Source organism: Neofelis nebulosa, chromosome 3, assembly GCF_028018385.1.
Source record: "Neofelis nebulosa isolate mNeoNeb1 chromosome 3, mNeoNeb1.pri, whole genome shotgun sequence".
NCBI lineage: Eukaryota > Metazoa > Chordata > Mammalia > Carnivora > Felidae > Neofelis > Neofelis nebulosa.
This window is the reverse complement of record NC_080784.1, coordinates 27,042,872-27,064,667: the sequence shown is the minus strand read 5'-3', so window position 1 is coordinate 27,064,667 and position 21,796 is coordinate 27,042,872. Positions and strand designations below refer to the sequence as shown.

The 21,796-nt window shown below is 43.4% G+C and overlaps 2 long non-coding RNA genes and 1 pseudogene across 3 annotated transcripts; 2 read left to right on the top strand and 1 right to left on the bottom strand.

The window, feature by feature from the left end:
- The first annotated feature begins 1,075 nt into the window (after positions 1-1,075).
- On the top strand, positions 1,076-12,758 carry LOC131506486 (uncharacterized). Its single transcript, XR_009258969.1, has 3 exons — positions 1,076-1,256; positions 11,489-11,589; positions 11,726-12,758. It is a non-coding gene; the product is annotated as an uncharacterized LOC131506486 (long non-coding RNA).
- Positions 7,929-15,977, bottom strand: LOC131506485 (uncharacterized). 2 transcript variants are annotated; one of them, XR_009258967.1, is made up of 5 exons: positions 15,609-15,977; positions 14,225-14,463; positions 10,769-10,880; positions 8,200-8,318; positions 7,929-8,102 (listed from the first exon to the last, which is right to left on the bottom strand). It is a non-coding gene; the product is annotated as an uncharacterized LOC131506485 (long non-coding RNA). The 2 variants fall into 2 exon arrangements; XR_009258968.1 differs by lacking the exon at positions 15,609-15,977 and adding an exon at positions 14,633-14,881.
- A 341-nt stretch (positions 15,978-16,318) lies between these two features.
- Positions 16,319-17,831, top strand: LOC131507954 (V-type proton ATPase subunit E 1-like; annotated as a pseudogene).
- Positions 17,832-21,796: the final 3,965 nt, after the last annotated feature.

The window sequence follows — 21,796 nt, the reverse complement described above, 5'->3', positions numbered from 1 at the left end:
ACTCTACCCATCGGCCGAAAACTCCCCATCCCACCACCGGTCCTCAGGCTTCCAGCCCCGGCAACCACCATCCCACTTTCTGTCCCTGTGAATTTGGGTACGAGAGACACTTCATAGGAGTGAAATCATATAGTATTTATGATTGGCCCATTTCACTTAGGATAATGTCCTTACGATTCATCCATGTCGTAGCGCGTACCAGAATTTCCTTCCTTTGTGTGGCTAAATAGTATCGCACTGTATCCATATGCCCCATTTGGTTTATCCATTCATCCTTTGATGCACAGTTTGATTGCTCCCACCTTCTAAGTTGCTCTAACGGTGATCAGATGACATTAGAGAGCCTTGAGTCAAAGTCACACTCCAGAATATACACACTTCAGCTGTCTTCAGCTATTTACCTATGTTTGTCTCCAGTCTCCAATCAGAGACTTTGATGATGAACATAGTTCCTGTTACTAATACTCTTTCACTGGTAAAATCATTCCTGTCTGAGATTTGTGGGTCAGCTAGATATACCAACAAGGCATCCTTGCCCCTCCAGATACAGGTGTTGGAATCAGGACACCCAATACCTGCAAGAATATTGCCCCAGCCTTGATTTCAACATGTACACACACCTGTGAAACCATCACCCTAATCAAGATGGCAAACCTATCCACTACCTACAGAAGTTTCTTTCTGCCCTTGGTACTCCTCCCTCTCATCTCCGCCTGCCACCCCTATTTCCAGGCAACCACTGATCTGCTTTCTGTCTCTATAGATTGGTTTGCATTTTCTAGAGTTTTGTGTAAGTGGAGTCCAATAATAAAGACCACATACAAGAGAATATCAGCATGTCTCCCATGGCCCAGCAGCTCCCTAATTTGTCTGAACTAAAGATCACCTGGGGCCATCACTTAGGGAAAACACAGATTCCCACTGAATGGGACTCCTCTGGGTAATGTGATGACATTTGTGTTTACAAGCCCCACGGAGTTCTTAGGCTTAGGGAAGTATAGGGCACAAAGCCAGTGCAGCCAAAAAGAAAACAAAAAAACAAAAACCACAATTGAAATCCTTTTCAGCTCTGAGAGGATATTTTTTCTTTTGAATGCATTTCACAGTTTGCCTTTACCTTGGAACCTAACTTTTTGTTGTATAGGACAGCAAAGAGACTTCATAAAGACTTTATGGGATCTGAATCACCTTCTCATGTAGATTCCTGTGTGGATTGAATGAAGTCCAGGCTGTGTGACCTGGGAGGGCCAGAGTCGGTATGTTCTGCCTCCTATATCTGTCTCCTGCCCTTCCATTCCTCTGCCTTCCCCACTGCCTCTACCTAAGCCTGTGACGTTCTCCCGTCTTCCCTTAAACTGGCTTCCAACTCGTTTCCTACACCCGTGCTTCCTCTCTCCCTTTCTCTTAGCCACACAGGCCTTCAAGGCTGAATCTTGTGCCTAAATTAACCCCTTTTAATGCCATCTACAATGCAGCCCCAGCTACCCACTCCTACCCACCTCCCTTCTCCCTATCTCCTTCTCACACCATTACCCCCCAAAACTGGATTTTTACCCCATTCTTTTCCAAAGCATTGTGTTCCCTTTTGTCCCAAGATCTTTACCTCTTCTGTTTTCTTTTCCTAGAGTCCTGCCTGCCCTTTCCCAACCCCAAGGTACCCTTCAGACCTTTGCTTAAATGCTATTTTTCCTGGGAGGGCTTCTCAGTCTCCTGGATTGAGTTAACTTTTCCTATTGGGTCCTGCCATACACCCTTTTCTATTATAGCACCGGCCACAATTCCTCATTACTTGAATCACATGGTTGTCTAGCTAGGTTGTAAATTCTTTGAGGGCAGGGGTCATTTTCCTGTTGTTCTGTTCTGCCCTGAAATCCATCTTAGAGCCTGGCTACCGTATCCACTTCACAGATCAATTGTATCTCCTTCTGTCCTGCATTCTTAGACATCGTATCCACAGACTGCTCTTACAGATGACTGTCTGGCCAAAACAGGTTGTCAACGCATCTCCGTAAAGAAATTTGCTTGTTTGTTGCTTGAATGCTTACTAATCCTCAGCATAGAAAACAAGGAAATATAGGATAGCTCCAGATATTTAGGACGATGAAGTGGAGCCCTGTGGGGCTAACTCTCTATGATAATAAGAGAAAGAAATGATAGCACTTAGTGTAGTATCTGATTATAGACCTGAGCTCTTTGTTCTGTGGGCTCCAAAGTTCACCGTAAGGCTGAGTGAGACACAAAGCACGAATCGTGGCATGGAATGAATTATTGCTAAGATTAGTACCTGTCAGTGTAAGCTGATCCCCAGACCCTATAATAGCTTTCTTTTCTGAAGACGGGCCCTATGGTAAGACAAGACTCTATTTACAGTGCCCTAGGTTTCCAGATGAATAGTGAGTTCCCAGCCATTAATTCTAAAGGGACTAAGGCTAGGTGTTCTGTCGGCCTTCACAGAGTGGCTCACAGATAACACCTAGTACAAAATCCCAGTCTTCCGCAGTGCCTTATCTTGGAAGTCACGTTACAGACTTCAGCAGGCCAAGAGGTTCCCAGAGGTGTCCTCAGAGTCCCTATACAAGGTCCTTATACTTTACTCTCCACAGACGAAGGCCCTAAACACTGTCACTAGTCTTTCAACGGCCAATCCACTTCAGTAGGTTATAGAATAAAAAATAACTGATCAAAAATTAAATTATAATCATTCTCTATTGTAAAACAGCATTAAAACAGCCTGAGCTGAACTGGGTCCCTTTGATATTAGCATCAGCTTACCTTGTTGGCAACTAGCCCAACAGTGCTTTTTCTAGCCTTTGTGCCCAAAGTTGTAAAAAATATATAACTTTTGGTGTCTAATTTAAAGTGGTGCCTAGTCAGCTCAGTAGCACATCACCCAGATTTGTTTTCTTTGTGGAACTTATCACTACCAAAACTTTTCAAATTAATTATGTATTGACCCGTTTATAGTCTGTGTTTCTCCCATCGCATTGGAGGATCCAAACACTAGGAACCTCGCTTCACTTGTCCGTGGCTGTATCTCAGCACCTAGGATACTGCCTAGCTCACAGCAGGTACTCAATAAATGTGTACTACATAGATGAAAGAAGTTTCATAAAATTCCCACACTATAACACATATGGAGGTTACAGCAATCATCACTTAAAAAAAAAATCTGTGAATTTGACTACTCTGTGCACCTTAGGAATTCTACACTATTTGTCTTTTCATAACTGACTTATTTCTCTTAGCATAATGTCCTCAAGGTTCATCCATCAGGATTTTCTTTCTTTTTGTTGATTTTTAAAACTTTATTTATTTATTTGGGGGGGGGCAGAGAGAGTGTGAGTGAGCATGAGTGGGGGAGGGGCAGGGAGAGAGAATCCCAAGCAGGGCTTGATTTGGGGCTTGATCTCATGAACTGCCAGATCACAAGGAGAGTGGAAATAAAGAGACAGATGCTTAACTGATGGAGTCACCCAGGTGCCTCCAGAGTTTTCTTTCTTTTTAAAAGCTGAGTTAATATTTCATTGTATGTGTATGCCACCTTTTGTGTATCTAGTCACCTGTCAATAGACATTTGGGTTGTGTCCACCTTTTGGCTTTTGTGAATAAGGCTCCTATGATGGTATATCACTTCTAATCTATCCTATTTCACTCTGTATGGTGACTGCCTACCTAAAGCAAGAATTGGAGGCCCTAAGTGGCTCAGTTGGTTAAGTGTCTGACTTGATTTTGGCTCAGGTCATGATCTCATGGTCATGAGATCAAGCCCCACATTTGCACCCCTGCTGGGCATGGAGTCTGCTTGGGATTCTGTCTCTCCCTCTCTCTCTGCCCCTCCCCTACTCATGCTCTCTCTCACAAAAACAAACAAAAGCATGAATCTATTTCCCATCCCTCTCATATGTATCAGAAGGCATTCTGGGGTACCATGCCACATAGGACAAAAAGCTTGCTTAAGTTTTATCTTCTGAGGGCTCCAAACCTTTCTTGGCTTAGCATTAGGATGCTGCTTTACAAAGATAAGGCTGCATGGTATGGGTGGGGTGTTCCCAGGACCCAGTTGCCATTTGCTATCTTACACAGCCTGCTTCTCTTCAACCCTGTCCATTCCTGTCTACTGCAGAGCAAACGTATTTGCCATGCCGTGGACTAGATTCCTGTAGGTCTTTGACATAATTTTCATTTTGAGATTGGGTATTTTCTTATTTACAAGTTCATGTATGTGTGCACACGTGTGTGTGTGCATGTGCAAAAATTTATGCTGCATCACAACCATGGCAAACTCCTAAATGGAAAAACCGAGAACTATAATGATAGTAATGCTTTCCAAATTCATGTAAAGATTCTGTGCAAATCCAATAAAAAGTCATGCCAAGACTGAATAGGTAATTGCAAAGCTCATTTGGAAATATAAATGAATGAAATACATTAAGACATTTCTGAAAGAGCAAAATGTAAAGTGCATGCATGCTGGCTGTTAAATGTGCTATAAAGGTCTAATTAATAATTCAAGTGGGAACGTAGTACTAGAATAGGAAGACGGATTAATAAAAATAGTCAAGGGGTGCCTGTGTGGCTCAGTCCGTTAAGCATCTGACTTTAGCTCCGGTCATGATCTCACAGTCTGTGAGTTCGAGCCCCACGTCGGGCTCTGTGCTGACATCTCGGAGCCTAGAGCCTGCTTCGGATTCTGTGTCTCCTTCTCTCTCTGCCCCTCACCCGCTCTCACTCCATGTCTCTCTCAAAATAAAGAAACATTAAAAATTTTTTTAAATAAAGTATAAAATATAGTAAAAAACACAGATTCTACTTATATATAAAGTTATAATTTGATAAGGTGGAATTTCAACTTATAGAGAAAGGCATGAAAATTCAATTGTGTTGTGGCAACCCCTGAGTTTTGGGAGAAGAAAAAAAACATATGTCTGCATCACAAAATACATAGAGAACCAAGGAAAACAAGTTTAGGTGGACCATATTGTTACATACAAAAAGGAATTCTGAAAGAAGTGGAAGGAAGTAGAGAGGGGGTTAAATGTATAGGCTGTGCAAAGGCTTTCTAAGCAAAACATCAAAGATGGCAATTATAGAGAAAAGGCTTGGCAGGCTTAACTGTATGGAAGCTTAACATTTTAACTTTAGTAATGCCTCAAAATTTGGACAAATTTTTTTTCAGTTTTTGTAGCAGAAGAGTAGTCGATATTTTACGTCTATATGGCAAGTCAATACGAACACTTAATACCCCTGTGAAAACTGGGCAAAGAAAATGCACAGTCATAGAAGTAAATAAACACCTATAAGTATAAAGTGTTCAGTTAGGGGCACCTGAATGGCTCAGTCGTTTGGGCGTCTGTCTCCTGATTTCGACTCCAGGTCATGATCTCATGGTTGTGGCATCGGTCTCTGCGCTGAGTGTGGAGTGCTCAGGATTCTCTCTCTCTGCCCCTCTCCCCCATTCACACTTTCCGTCTCTCTTTAAAAAATAAAATAAAATAATAATTAAAAAGTGATCAATTAAATGACTCTTTTATTCACATAAATCCAAAACCAAACATGGGGAAGCCAGTTTTCTCTTCTTTTAAAAAAAAAAAAAATTTTAATGTTTATTTTGAAGGAGAGAGAGACAGAGAGTGAGCGGGAGAGGGGCAGAGAGAGAGAGGGAGACACAGAATCTGAAGCAGGCTCCAGGCTCTGAGCTGTTGGCACAGAGCCTGACGTGGGGCTCGAACTCAAGAACCTTGAGACCATGACCTGAGCTGAAGTCAGATGCTTAACCAACTGAGCCACCCAGGTGTCCCCAGTTTTTTCTTCTTGAACTTGAAATGTTAAGGGGAAAAATACTACCCAATCTTGGCTAGAGTTGGGGAAAAAGTCATTACCGGAGGGAAAGTAAACAGTGAATTTTTGCAGAGGTGATGTTGCAGTTTGTTTTTTTAAAGACTTAGATATGTGCTGTCTCAATGATTTATCAATTAACATTCTAGGTATTTGCTTCAAGGAAATAAACTAAGGATGTGGGAAGATTTAGCTATAAGGATGTCCACTGTAGTACCCTTTATAATAAACACATTATAAAATCAAATTGCAATATGAAACCAACTAGGTTAAAAAGATATATACGTGTATTGGAAAACAGTAGAAGGAGATACACTAAAATATTAACTGTTCTTGAAGAGGTATGATTTACTATTGCTTTTTATTTTCTTTGGGATTTTATACATTTTCAATTTTTCCTTTCTGTAGAATTTATTTTATTTATTTTATTTTTTAGAGTTTAAAAAAGTTTACTTATTTATTTTGAGAGAGATAGGGCACAAGCAGGAGAGAGGCAGAGCGAGGGAGAGAAAGGACCCCAGGCAGGCTCCAACTGCCAGCACAAAGCCCAACAAGAGGCTAGAACCCATGAACCATGAGGTCATGACCTAAGCAGAAACCAAGAGTTGGATGCTCAACCAACTGGGCCACCCAGTCACCCCAACCCAATTTGAAAAACTCAACTTTTACAAGTTTACAGTCAGTTAAGTTTCTCCATCTTTCAGACTTTGAAAGTCAAGTTGCGCATTCTTCCGACACAAACGTCTTTTCCATAATTGTGAATGCGCCACCTTTTAAAATGGCCACAAGTAGACCTACTCTTAGATGAAAAATAAAGCTGAATTCTATTGTGACGTGACGTTCAGTTGTTCCCAGAAATGCACACACAAGAAATGATATGCACTTATTTCAGGAAGAAAATTGGGTGCTATTTTTCTATATTTCCAAGTGTTTTTCATGTTTATGCATGATATAGAAGCACTCTTTACATAGTGACAAACAGCAAGGGCAAAATTCAACACTTAAATCAGTCATGAGCCTCAAAATTTACATTCGAACTGCACTTTGAACTTCCAGAATATATTTGGTAACTATAGTGTAGACTGGTAAACAGATGACCTTATATCCCATTTTCCTATTTTTACATTATTTCTTCTTTTGGAAGGTCATTTTTAATAATATCATGGCTGTAACTATAGTCAATGTTGTATGCTTACAAATAGTAAGAAACACATTCTCTCTTTTTCTTCCTGGATCTCTGAATACACTTTCTTACGGTTGCTAAGCAGATAGTACAAGTCTATGAATGACTCAATGTTTTGTTTACCATATTATTTTATGTCTAAATACGTGTGGGAAATCCCTTAAACCCAGTAACAGGCAAAAACTGTATACTGCTAGGCATTAAGCTTCAATTAGGAAGTTTAAATTAAAGGGGAAGTTTTTAAAAATTTTTTTTAAAAATCTTTTTTTTAACATTTATTCATTTTTGAGAGACAGAGAGGCAGAGTGTGAGCAGGGGAGGGGCAGAGAGAGAAGGAGACACAGAATCTGAAGCAAGCTCCAGGCTCCGAAGTGTCAGCACAGAGCCCGACGTGGGGCTTAGACCCACAAACCGTGAGATCATGACCTGAGCCCAAGTTGGAAGCTCAACCGACCGAGCCACCCAGGCGCCCCTAGATTCAAGGGGAAGTTTTAGCCTAAAGATATCAAAGCTATAGTGCTTTAAAAGGAACTGTTGCTCCATTCCATAGGATTTAATTTATATGCATAAAGTAAAGGTTAATAAATTTGGCAAACTCTCTTGTCTGTATTTCTGTTCTCTGCCACTCATTGCTAAAAGGAGAAAACACTCTAGACCGCCCTGGAAAGTTCTGTGTCCTATCTTGCTCCTTTTCACAGTTATGTTTCACATCAACAGATGGAGATGGGGTGAATTCCACTGAGGCAACTTGAGTATGAGGAACAGAGAGGTTATGTATCAGTGACATGTGGATAGTGATTTCACATGCACATCGTTGAGAAAGGTGCAGAAATGTGTATTGCTCACCTCTGGGTTGCATGGGATTTGGTTAGCCCAGGAGCTAGAAAATGAATGCCGTAACATAGAACAATTTCTGAGCATGAGCTTTTGAGAAAAAGTTCATCTTCTCATCAGGCCAACATTCTCCTCCACCTCCATCTTGTAGAAGCCATTTAAAACAGAACCTGTTAAACTTGTAAAACTTGTCAGTTTTCTGTGAAGTTGGATGCCATCGGTCAAGCATTTTATCAGCTTTTCGGTTCACCTGGATCAATAACAACACATCATGTTAACAACAGAGCAGGTACACTTCAGTTCTTGACCCGGACAAAACCCAACAAGGGGGAAATGGAGGAGCCTACCATGGTGTGTCCAAAGAAACACTTGTTGGGGCTGGAAGGGCCATGAGAAGGTGGGCTCCAATCTTCTTATTTTCCTGATGTGGATTCAGAGGTGTGGAGAGGAGAAGCGACTTTCAGACCTATAGAGTGAAGACAGTCAGTGCCAGCTCTGACACTGAACAGACGTGAGTGTAAGCCTGGCTTGGCCATGCTTTGTTTACCTTGGGGCACATTCGGCTCTCAGGGTCTTCACTTTTTTCTCCAAGTATAAAATGGAGCGATTAGTTCCTACTCAACCAGAGTGTTATAAAGATGAATGAGTTAACGAACCTTCATAATATATGTAACATATACTAGGCAGTTTAAAATAGTATTTTTTATTAACATCGATGAGACTAGATTCATCTGTATCTGGGTGATCGTAGAGATTGAACCCCATGATACTCCTTCCCTAGCATTTTGAAAATATAATAAAGAAGGGAACCTGTAAGTCTCCAGAGCGTAGCAGAGAGGAAGTAGTGTGCTCACAGTGATGACGTGGTAGTGACTCGAAACAAAAGGCGGTATTTAGCTGCATCTAGTTCTCTAGGTATATCTATCTCTCTAATTCCAGCTATGGAATATAAGGTCAGGAGCCAACACATGAGGCAGTGGCATTAAAACAAGTGTGTTTAGGGGATCCTGGGTGGTTCAGTCGGTTGAGCGTCCGACTTCAGTTGGGGTCATGATCTTGCAGCTCGTGAGTTCGAGCCCCGTGTCGGGCTCCGTGCTGACAGCTCAGAGCCTGGAGCCTGCTTCGGATTCTGTGTCTCCTTCTCTCTCTGCCCCTCCCCTGCTCACACTCTCTCTCTCTCTCTCAAAAATAAACATTTTAAAAAAAGTGTGTCCAGTCCACAAACCAATGTAGCATTAACAATAACCCAAATCCTTAGCCCCTCCTCCATTTGTCTTTAGACTTGAGTTAGTCATTCTGTAAGTCAAATGCAAGTGTTGAAAACCTAGACACTTTTAAAATTCAGTTAGTTTTGCAGAAGGAGTTACATAAAAAATCTTAGAAGTTGGTTCAGGCTAATTTTGATACAGAACTCTAAAGCTGATTAAAAATATTTTTTCTCAGGGCACCTGGGTGGCTCAGTAGGTTAAGTGTCTGACTTTGGCTCAGGTCACAATCTCATGGCTCGAAGGTTTGAGCCCCACGTTGGGCTCTGTGTTGACAGCTCAGAGCCTAGAGCCTGCTTCAGATTCTGTGTCTCCTTCTGTCTCTGCCTCTCCCTGCTCAAGATCTCTCTAAAATGAATAAATGCTTTTTTTTTAATTTAAAAATAATAATAAAAATATTTTTTCTTGGTCACTGAAAATGTAATTGAGCATTTCTAAAGTAGAATGTTGCTATATAATTGGAGACTACAAATGTAAATTCTAAATTGGAATAGCACTTTGTTGCGGATACATAAGATACAGTCGGTAGAATGAAGAAGGCAGTGAATCAAAAGAAAATGACCCCATCAGAATTGGAATCTTTCTGCATGATCGTTAGAGAGATGGTCAGTTGATGCCCTATGCTATTATCAAACCCCAGCCACATGTTGTTTGTGTTTTGATTTAAATGTATTTAAAATTTCTTGGGCATTTGATTTCACTAGAGTGCAATTCATGAACAATACTCATCACGATATTCCGAATGGCTTCTGGCTGTGCGGTAAATAACAGTCTTAATTAATTGGAAAAGGTGCCCCCACTTTGGCTGGGGGAACACGCGCTGATCCCTTTGAGAGGGGGCTGACTGGGGGATTGGTCAGCTGGAAGATTCCCAGGGGGAGCAATGACACAGGATTTGGAAGCCCCAGCTGGGCCACTTGTTAGTCACATCGCCTGTAAAATGTTGCGTTGCTTATCGTGGGGACAATAAAACTCACCTCCTGGAGGCAAGAGTTCTTATCTATATAAATGGTTAGGAGAAGAGGAAGTTCCTTAAGGGAGACCTATAAAGTATTTGAATTTTGAACTGTATGATAAGGCAGGTAAAAAGTAAGAGAGGACATTGGTAAGAAACGACATCCTGGTGAGAGATTTGGCTACTTTAAAATCCATTTGTAGACTTTAGAGAATTTGACAATGTGTTTTCCATTCACATATAATTGAATTATGACTAATCCGCACTTACGTACAGCATGATTTCTATCTTCAAGACTGAAAGTACTGAACCAGTGGGCCTTGGCTGCATAAAGAGTATATCAAGAATCCATGGCTTACAACAATAACTTATTATTTCTCTTCATTCTGTGGCTTGGCTGGGTGACGCTTCTGCTGGCCTTACCCTCTGACATGGGGGCTGGGGGCTGCTGGGGCAGCTGAGGTGTCCACACAGCCTGGCCTGGCCTTAGGGTCTCTCGGCATCTGGGAGGCTGCCGGGGGCACTTTGTGTGTGGTTCTGGGGTTCCGGCAGCAAGAGGGGGCCGCTCTAATGCACCAGTACTCTGCAAGTCTCTGCTCGCTTTTGTCAAGTCACACGGCCAAGGCCAGAGTGAGTGTGGGAAGGGATTGCCCAGGGCATGGATAGAGAGAGATGAGAACAAACTGGGGCTATTACCTGCTTGTTGCGGGCCTCGTTCTTCCAACCCACTTTGGATTGACTTCCCCCAAAGAATCCTGCTTGCAGCTACCTCTTCACCATCCTTTTGGCGAAAAGTTCCAGCCAGGACCTGTAAAGTTAAAAGGACAACTCTTGTAATATTTTGTTAGAGGTTCAGGATTTACACTTGGTCTCTTTTCTGCTGTTCTCTCTTCAATAAGACATAAATTTCACTGCTGATTAACTTTGTCCTAAGGGACAGGTGAACATAATTCCCAGCATGACTTTTGGAGATGATGTGCCCTTGGGAAATGAACAGATGGATTTCCTTCCGGGCAGAAGAGGAGAACCTTATAAATTCGCCCCCTATCTGCTTCAGCACATTCCTCTTTGTCATCAAAGCATGCCCTTGAACTTCCTTGCAGTGCGTCTGAACATCACTGTTTGGAATGTGGCCCAGTGTCAAGGGTTTCTCATTGTCTAGATATGTAACTAAGGAAATGTGTTTCCCGGGAGTTTTAAAATTCCAATCTATAGTCTAGCTAATCTGTTTATTCCTGCAGATAAAAAGGAAAAAAATGTATCAAACATTGTTTTTATTTTTACTCAACCCACATCCTCATTCAGAAGTTGAACTGTTGGCTGTATCAAGGGAATCAGGTTCTTTTCTGAGCACCGGACCAATTACCAGTTCCTGGTGAATATGGAAATAAATGGCTCTCTCTTTTTTTTTTAAAGGATATGTTGTACTATTCCAGTGCTTAAAGTCAAATTGGACAGAATGTCATGTCAAGCCACTTGAAAACAACGAAGGACGTGACATCATCTCGTCTCATTTGGTAAGCTGAACGTATGTGCCCATTGTCCCACATACTTCTTTCTTCTCATTTCAGTGACTCTTTCCTTATTCATTTAGTTTGCTTCCATGCTTGTCACTTGAAAACGATGTTCTCTTGTTTCTTGGACTTTCTTTAGTGGCATAATCCACCCCAGGCCACCGCCATCCCAAGGCACACACACTGATTCTGTCTGGTACCGCGTGGGGTCCTAAGGAGGAACAATGCCTACCTGTCACGCAGGGCCGTGAGCCCCCTTCCTAGATGGGAGGGGGCAGGGGGTGGCCTGAGGGAAGCCAGTGAGAGGACACACAGTGAACCGGTCCTTGGAAGATGAGACTTCGGGCAGGGAAAGGGGAAAGGGTGTCAGGCAGAGGAACGGGCAGGCCCAAGACCATGGAGTGGTTCTTGAGAATCAGTGAATGCGTGTTGGTGTAAATGTGTGCACGTGTGATCTCATGAGCAGCAGCAGCAGCTGTGTTCTGGAAGAAGCTGCCATCTGAGGGGCGTAGTCTTCATTCTGCAGGCAAGAAAAGTACCGCGGCTGGAAAGGGAATGCCTGACTTGGTTTTGAGCCATCTCTCCAGCAGGACCGAGGGAACACGGCAGGGAGACTGGCTAGGAGGCTGATTTTGTAATGCTGCAGGTGATAGGTGTCAGACTTGGACAGAAGTGATCGTACTGGAGAAGAGAAAAGCAAAATTAACGTGGTGGGGGAAGGGTGAGGGTGGTGCTTAGCCTGGTGTCTGGGTGAATTGTGAAAGCCACGTCCAAGAGTTAAGATGGGGACTCGACGCTGGGGTGTTGGAGAAGGAAGACGGCCAGGGCTCGAGATGTGGGTGTGGGTAAATTTGCCTTTGGAGACTTTGGAGGTTAAAAAAAAAAAGATTCTATGTGCTCAGCATCATTCATCATTAGGGAAATGCAAGCCAAACTACAGTGAGCTATTACCTCACACCTGTCAGAATGGCTAAAATAAAAAAATATGGGGGCGCCTGGGTGGCTCAGTCGGTTAAGCGTCCAACTACAACTCAGGTCACGATCTCGAGGTTGGTGGGTTCGAGCCCTGTGTTGGGCTCTGTGCTGACAGCTCAGAGCCCGGAGCCTGCTCCAGATTCTGTGTTTCCCTCTCTCTCTGCCCCTTCTCTGCTCTCTCGCTCTCTCTCTCTCAAAAATAAACATTAAAAAAACAATAAAATAAAAAACACAAAGAAAAACCAAGTGTTGGTGAGGATGTGGAGAAAAAAGAACCCTCTTGCACTCTTGTTGGGAATGCAAACTGGTGCAGCCGCTGTGGAAAATGGTATGGAGATTTCTCAAAATGTTAAAAAATAGAGGTACCCAACAATCCAGTATTGCATTGCTGGGTATTGAGCAAAAAATACAACAACACTAATTCAAAAGACTGCACACACCCCTATGTTTATAGCAACATTATTTACAAGACCCAAATTACGGAAGCAGCCCAAGTGACCACTGATAAATGAATGGATAAAGACGAGGTGGCATATATACGTAAGGGAATATTATTCAACCATAAAAAAGAATGAAACCTTGCCACTCGCAATAACGTGGATGGAGCCAGAGAGTAAAATGCCAGGTGAAATAATCAGTCAGAGAAAGACAAATACCATATGACTTCACTCACAGGCAGAATTTAAGAAACAAAACAAGCAAAGAAAAAAGAGACGAAATAAGTGAAAGGGATTCAGGGTACACCTCCCAGATGAGCAGAGAGTCATGTAGAGAATTTTTGGAGCCTGCATTTTACACCTGAAACTAATATAACACTGTAGGTTAAGTGTATTGGAGTTAAAATTTTTAAAAAATGAATTAAAAAAGAAAAAGATTCTATAGATGACTCAGAGATCTGACAGGGATCAGGCTGAGGTGTGATGCCTTTGGTTCCAGCCAGCTCAGTACCCCTTAGGTCTGCCAACCTCTTCAGACTTTCCTTCACCCGTTCGGGTGATCTTGCTGTCAACTTATAGTCCCCTAGATTTTTAGTCTTGCTTTCTGTATACAACAATAAAATTACACAGTTTTTTTAATGTTTATTTATTTTTGAGAGAGACAGAGACAGAATGTGAGTGGGTTAGGGGCAGAAAGAGAGGGAGACACAGAATCAGAAGCAGGCTCCGGGCTCTAAGCTGTCAGCATAGAGCCCGGCACAGGGCTCGAACTCACGAGCTGTGAGATTGTGACCTGAGCTGAAGTCGGTCGCTCAGCCGACTGAGCCACCCAGGCGCCCCTAAAATTTAAAGTGAAATGGAACAAAATATCAGGTCAATTCACTTGAAAATAAAAGTGACTAACATAGCCATATATATATATATATATATATATATATATATATATATATAAACTATATATATATATAAATATATAAACTATATATATATAAACTATATATAAATATATATATATAAACTATATACATATAAACTATATATAAATATATATATATAAACTATATACATATAAACTATATATATATAAACTATATATATAAACTATATATATATATAAACTACATACATATAAACTATATATATATAAACTATATATATATATATATGTATGTATTTTGAAGAGTATAGAGCTGTCAGTTTTCCTATCTCCCATGCTCTGTTTTTACCTTTACACCCATAGCTCGTATGTATCCACTTCTTTTCCCTCTCTCGATATTCTTTGCCAATCTTCCATTTAGAGGGTAAGAGTATGGGACATCTTTCCCATCTGTGTTCTGCAGGGTTGGTCAACTACCACCTCTGGGAGGCAGTGGGACAGAAAAACTTAACTCTCCTCTTCTTTAGGTGTCTCCTTGAAGCATTGGGAGCTCAGATTGATAGCATTTTCATCCCCATTCGTTGATCCCTGAAACAAAGAGATACACCAAAACTTTATTATTCAGGCAGTAGAATTGCAGATTATAGGCACGGTTAAAGAGTTTGGTGAATTTCGGCAACGATTCTGCCTCTTATAAAATTGAGATTATATATCTTTCAGGAAGAAAGAACAATGGCTCCCATTTTCGGGTGCCTACCCGTGTGCCAGTCCGGCGCAAAATCCTTAGCTCACACCCACTCATTCTACGCCTTTGTAACAGGATGTTAAATGTGACGTCTCTATGTATTTGGCAGAGGCTTCAAAGCTTGGGAACAAGGGATGCCAGACATTTCTGTGGAACCTGTTCTGCCACCGTCACCCATCACCCACCTGCAAGACAAAGTGAAAAAATCCACTGAGAAAAATCACGGCTTGAGTTTGTCATTCAGCAATTTTATGCCGTGATAGAGAGCCATGTTCTTTATAAGCGTGTCAGACTTGATCTGTTGTATGGTTCGGTTTAGCTCAAGTTTTATTTCTTAGGAAAACCAAAGCCCCTCAGACTCTACACGAGTCCTTTTTGGTTCCCAGAGTTTGGACCAAAGGCTCAGGTGACCCCACAACTGCAAAAGTCCATTTTCCCATCTGAATTGGTAAATAGGCCCAGTGAAGAAAAGTGGCAAAGTAGTATATTCTTAACATTTCCCTAGAATAAGAAATACAAGGATAGCGTGACGCTAGCTTATGAACCCCCCTACCCCCCAGATTTTTTTAAAGATTATTTTTAAGGTTTATTCATTTTTCAGAGACAGAGAGAGACACAGCGTGAGTGGGGGAGGAGCGGAGAGCGAGGGCTCAGGGCTTTTGGAGCCTGCATTTTACAGAATCTAAATTTTAGATTTTACAGAATCTAAAACAGGCTCGAGGCTCTGAGCTGTCAGCACAGAGCCCTGGGACTCGAACTCATGAGCCATGAAATCATGACCTGAGCTGAAGCTGGACGCTTAATCTACTGAGCCATGCAGGTCTCCCCGCTGTCCCCACAGCTTTTTTATTTCTTGTAGTGCTCTTGTGTAATGTTGGCATTTGGAGTTTGTTAATTTTCAGTTACCTCTTACGTTAGTTTCCTACGGCTGCCGTGACAAAGTAACACAAACTGGGCGGCTTAAAACAACAGAAATCTATTCTCTCACAGTTCTGGAGGCCAGAAGTCTGCAGTCAATGTGTTGGCAGGGCTGTGCCTTCTCTGAAGCAGAGGGAAGGATCCTTCCTTGCATCTTCCAGCTTCTGGTGGCCCCAGATGTTCCTCGGCTTCTGACAGCATGACTCCAGTCTCTACGTCCATCATCACGTGGCTTTCTCCCAGTGTGTCCTTGCACAAATTTCCCACCTTTTATAAGGGCACCGGTCATATTGCATTAAGGGCCAATCCTTCTCTGGTATGACTTCATCTTAACGCAGTTAATTACACCTGCAAGGACCCTATTTTTAAAGAAGGTCACATTTTGAGATACTGAGGGTTAAGACTTCAACATATCTTTTTTTGTCGGGTGAGGAGGGGACACAATTCAACCCATAGCAATAATCAATCACGTTTCCAGTCCACTTGGAAGCAGAATTTCTTCTTTGCGAAGAAATCTAAGGTTGCCTCTGAAGCCTGCCTTCTCGTGGGGGCCCGTTCTGTCTGCTCTACCGCTGGGCATCAGATCCCCCACCAAGACACAAGGGATTTATTTCATCCATTGCTGGCCCTGAATTATGTAGGGTATCCCTCCTAGAATCTTTACTTTATAAATGTCAACCATTTGACTTGAGCTGGAACAAAAACACTTCAGGATAGAGCAGAGGCAGAGAAAGGAGCAGGGGAGTGAGAAAGTCCCCAGGGTGCCAGAGCAGCACGGGAATGCCTCAGAAACACATTGCCAACCAACCCGGCCCTCTGTATGCTGCTTTGGACGGAGTCGGCAAAATGGACGTGGATTGAAATCCGTCTCTGAATGGCAGTTGTGGAAAGTCACTCCTGGCAATCACACCCTATCTCTGCTGAATGTGACCGAGACGCATGCTAGCAGGTTGAACGGAGCATCGGGGCTGTGCACCGACCAGAGGACAGCAGCAGAGAGGGACCCCATCTGGGAGCCACGGTCAGGTGGCATTCCAGCACTGACAGTTGGTGGCATTTTCCCAAGAAGGACCAATTACGTTTGTTATCCAAAATTAAAACCATTTAGCCCTTCCTTCCACCGCCTCCTTCTAACCTCTTCTCCAGCCAGTGGCCCTCAGCGATGCTGATGTGCAGAAGCAGATTAAGCACGTGATGGCTTTTATTGAATAAGAAGCTGATGAGAAAGCAGAAGAAATTGATGCAAAGGAAGAGCTCAACATTGAGAAAGGTCGTCTTGCGCAAACCCAAAGACTGAAAAGGATGGATTACTGTGAGAAGAAAGAAAAGCAGACTGAGCAGCAGACGAAAATTCCGATGTCTAATTTAATGAATCAAGCTAGGCTCAAAGCCCTCAGAGTGAGAGGTGACCTAATTACAGACCTGCTGAATGGAGAAAAACAGAGACTCGGCAAAGTGGTAAAGGATACAACCAGGCACCGGGTGATCCTGGACGGCCCGGTCCTCCAGGTTTGTACCAATTGTCGGCGCTCCGAATGATCATCTGCTGCAGGGAACAGGATTTCCCTCCGGTAAAGGCCGCAGTGCAGAAAGCGATTCCTACGTACAAAATCGCTGCCAGAAAAAGACGTTGATGTCCACATTGATCAGGAGGCTGCCCTGCCTGAGGAAATAGCTGGCAGAGTTGAGATCTATAATGGGGATCGTAAAATAAAAGTTTCCAGTCCCCTAGAAAGCCAGCTGGATCTCATAGCCCAGCAAGCAGATGACGCCAGAAGTACCGGGTGCCTTATGTGGTGCAAATGCCAACAGGAAGTTTTTGGGCTTAGCCTTTGGGAGCGGTGGACACGATCCACGGCTCTCTGGGAAGGAGGTGTTCCGAACTGTGCCACTGAAGCCTTGGCAGACTCTCTGGCTCGTTCTCAGAGGTGCTCCTGAGGCACCTCCTTCCCACTTCTGCAGGAGCACCGTGAACTTGTGTCTACCTCCTGCTGTATCTAATACCTTACCTGCTATACAGAGGCTGCTATATAAACACACGAATAAATAACTCTTAAGGCAACATTTGACTGTGTGAGCCTTGAAATCTTGAGTGGAATGAAGATCACTACTTTTACGAATTAAAACAGCAATGGAGCCCAGTGTGGGGCTTGAACCCATGACCCTGAGATCAAGACCTGAGCTGAGATCAAGAGTCAGATGCGTAACCGGCTGAGCCACCCAGGTGGACTTCAACAAGAAATTTCTGATGCCTTAAAAACTTGTGTTGTTTCCTATAAAAGATTTGAGAGGTAAAGCTTGGCGGGGGGGGGGGGGGGGGGGGGACTGCCAGCTTGTAAACCAAACAAGGGATAGTGATTAAAATGTGACAAAAACCTTTCTGTATTTAATGAATGGTTCCACGTCAACAAATAACAGGAATATAAAAAATACAGCCATTTACACTGCTTGGCATTCAAACGTGTCATTGTGCTAAACAGGAAAACAAAGGTACTTAACCTTTGTTTTTTTTGTATTTTGATGGGAGGTGACTGGATCTAGAGGAAATAATTTGGGTCTTGTATAATACTAGCATTTGCTGTTTGTTCATTTAAAAATTTTGGTGGGTAGGGGCGCCTGGGTGTCTCAGCTGGTTGAGTGTCCGACTTCGGCTCAGGTCATGATCTCGCGATCTGTGAGTTCGAGCCCCACGTTGGGCTCTGTGCTGACAGCTCAGAGCCTGGAGCCTGCTTTGGATTCTGTGTCTCCCTGTCTCTCTGCCCCTCCTGGGGCATGAGCCCGCTCATGCTCTTTCTCTCTCTCTGTGTCAAAAATAAATAAACAATTAAAAAAAAAATTTTGGCGGGTGGGAAATAAACTTTCCTGCTTTGAGTTTTCTCATGCATTAAACGAAGACAATGACATCGGCATTACGGATATATGCACTACACGATGGCAACTGTGCTAGAACGGTACACACCGCCATCTTTTTTTCGTCCCCTGATCCCACCCACCTCTCCTTTCAGAGACTGGCCCAGAACTTGGCCTCCTACCAGGGTAAGTCTCAAAAGAGTTGCCACCGCACCTGCGCTCTCACCCGGGTCCTTTCCCACCCTACTCCAGTCAGTTCTCTGTCCCTGGAATTCTGCAGGCACGGCCCCCGTGAAGTTCACCAGTGACTTCCATCTGCTACCTCATGCTCAGCCTTCTGTCCTCAGAGCAACATTTCCCAGCTGAGCGCTCTGCCCTTCTGACAACACGTTTCTCCAGGCTTCTAGGACTTCACAGTTGTCTGGAATTCCCCTCACTGCACAGTCCTTTTTCGTGTCTCTGTAGTTTTCTTCTCCTTGTGGACTTCTAAGTGGGAGAGTACTCCAGGCCCCCGCTCGGGGACAGCCTTCTCCTGTCCTCCCCTCCCTGCCTAGGCCATCAGGTCGTCTCACGCATATGCCAACGACTCTTGGTCTGTCGCCTTACCCTGGGAATTACATGTGGCCACGTCCACCCGGAGATCAATAGGATACTTCAACGTTAACATAACCCAGAGCCCCACTGAACCTCTGCCAGTCTTCATCGCCCTCCACGAGTCTTCCTCTTCTGACTCCATTGGTGTCCCTTCCATCGAGTTGCTGGGGAAAGAACCTAGAAGCCATCCTGGACTCCATTCTGTCCCTTTCCATGTCCGACCCATCAAAGTTGTATCAGGGTTGCTTCCAGAATGTATCTTGAATCCAACCACTTCCCATCATCTCCGTGGCTAAAACTGTAATGCCAAACACCATCATGACTCCACCTGGTGTCTGCCTGGTGGCTGGTCACCCGAGAGTCCATTATTCACACAGAAAGCGAGAATCAGATGACGTCACTCTCCTGCTTGAAGCCTCCCAGTAGCCCTTACTGCCGCCAGAATGGAATACGAAGTCCTTGGCCTGGCCTGTAGTTCTGACACGACCCGGCACCCGTCTTGTTCTCCACCTGAATCTTTAACATTTCCTCCTCATCCATCCAGACCCAGCTTCAGTGGCCACCTGTCTGTCTCCCTCACGTGTCATGCTTCTTCCTTCCTTAGCACCACTGCACTTCTCTTCTCTGCCAGGAACTCTCTCCCTGAGACTGTCGTGTGCTCTCTCCTCATGATGTAGGTCTTCGATGGTTCCTGCTCAGAGACTGTCCTGACGTGCCTGGCAGGAAGGGCCTTCCACCCCATTTCAACGCTTTCCATTACCTCATTTTACCCTCTTCTCAGAACACAGCTCCATCTGACACTATACCTGGCACTTCTCTCTTTATGTGACAGTGTGACAATGGTATGTTTCCAATCCATGGAACGGACAGAGAAATCCATATTCTACATGACACACAGAGGACATGCTCATAACATTTGTGTGGGATGAGTGAAACTTTTAAAATGCCGATAAACGGTAAGCATTCAGTAGATTTGTCTCCTCCTATCCTTTATTTTGGGGGAATAAATTTAAAACCTCTGATTTCTCTTTGTATATTTTTATTATGCTGCCCTTTATTGTGGTCTCCACGTGTTAGGGTCTAGGTTAGGGGGTGAGGATCTCAAAATGAGTGAAATCCGGTCCTTTGGGAAAGTGTAATCTAGTAGGTGAGGTAGGCACATAAACAGACGTTTTTAAAAATTGTGTAAATATATATATGTGTTTATTATACATAATATGATATTGATCATTTTAACCATTCGTAAGTGTACAATTCAGGGGCATTAAGTACATTCGCAATGTTGTTCAACCGCTCTCTCTCCAGAGTTCTCATCATCCTGCCACAACTCTGTACCAATTAAACAATAATTCCCCCCACCCCGATCCCAGGTTACCTCTCTTCTACTTCCTGTCTCTATGAGGTTGCCTATTCCAGGTACCTCCTATAAGTGAAGTCGTATAATATTCGTTCTCTGTGTCTAGCTTATTTCATGGAACATAACATTTGCAAGGTTCACCCATGCTGTAGCACTTACCACAATTTCATTCCTTTTTATGAATAGTATTCCACTGTATGTATATAGCTCATTTTGCTTATCCGTTCATCTGTGGATGGCATGTGAAAATGCCTGAAATATAGCAGGTACTCAAGAAACATTAGTTTCTTTCCTCGATTGAGTGATTGACTCTGTTAGGTCACCACGGTTGAGGTAGAAGTAGCATCTACGAGGTGGAATATTTTGGTATTTTGATACCATGATTTGCCAATTTTAGGGATGAGATTAGAGAGAGATGCACTTGGTGAGAATAACCAGGAGGGAGGCAAGGCGTGGGTGGTCCGCACTCCCATCTATATACAGGGGGTGACTTGGTGGAGGCGAAAGTTATGCCTAAAAGGATGATCGATGTGGGGCGCCTACAAATGAGGATGGATATGGGCTTCGTAAAACCTTGTTCACTGATCCCACCAAATATGATTGTTGCTGGAAAATACTTGTCAAGGCCCAAGATATGCTTCGACTGATCTTTTGGCTCCACCTAATGGAGTGAAGTGGTATTTCATGGTCTTAAAAGCCAGACGTAGTGGTTGTCTTTAGACCCAATTGTAAATGGGGTGGTGTTTGTGTGTTTATGTCTATGGTTGTTCTTAATCTAAACGTGCCTTGTATCATTAAGAATTTAGTTAGGATAACTCTAGAATGTGTCTCATATGCGTGCTACAGGAAAGCAGAGGCAAGGGACTGCAGTAATTTGCCCAGGGTTACTCAGTGAGTTTACTACTTGTCTTGCAAGAAACTAATCATCTATTCCATGCTGCCCAGGACACAGAAACCCCGAGACTTCGCGTCAGACCATCCCACAGGTAATACAGTGTTTATCTGGCACAACTGGGAGTCCTGTGGCTCTAACTGCTTGGCCTGAGACCAGTGGGCGGGCTCAGAGCTCCTGGTGACTTTTCTAGTGCTCTCTGCTTTTATCTTCATTGTCTTCTTCGGTGAAGTTTACGTCCACCTCTGGCCTCTGGCTTTGCGCAGCTGCTCGGTCGCCTTTTCACAAAACCTTCTTTACCCTATGCTATTCTTCCATTTGTCAGCAGGTGTCGGCAAATCTCAGGGAGTAAAATGCACTGTACCAAGATGCAGTCTTTTGTCACAAAATTGGGGAGGAGAGGAGACGGATGAAGAAAATGGGCAGTGATGTACCAATTGTGCCTATATCGGAGTGCGCTTCTTTAAAAGGGACAGAGTGTCGTCCTTGAGACATGGCTTGAGATCGGGGTCTAAATACCAGCACAAGTCTTTCAGGGGCCTTGTCACTTTTGTTACTTAAGTGA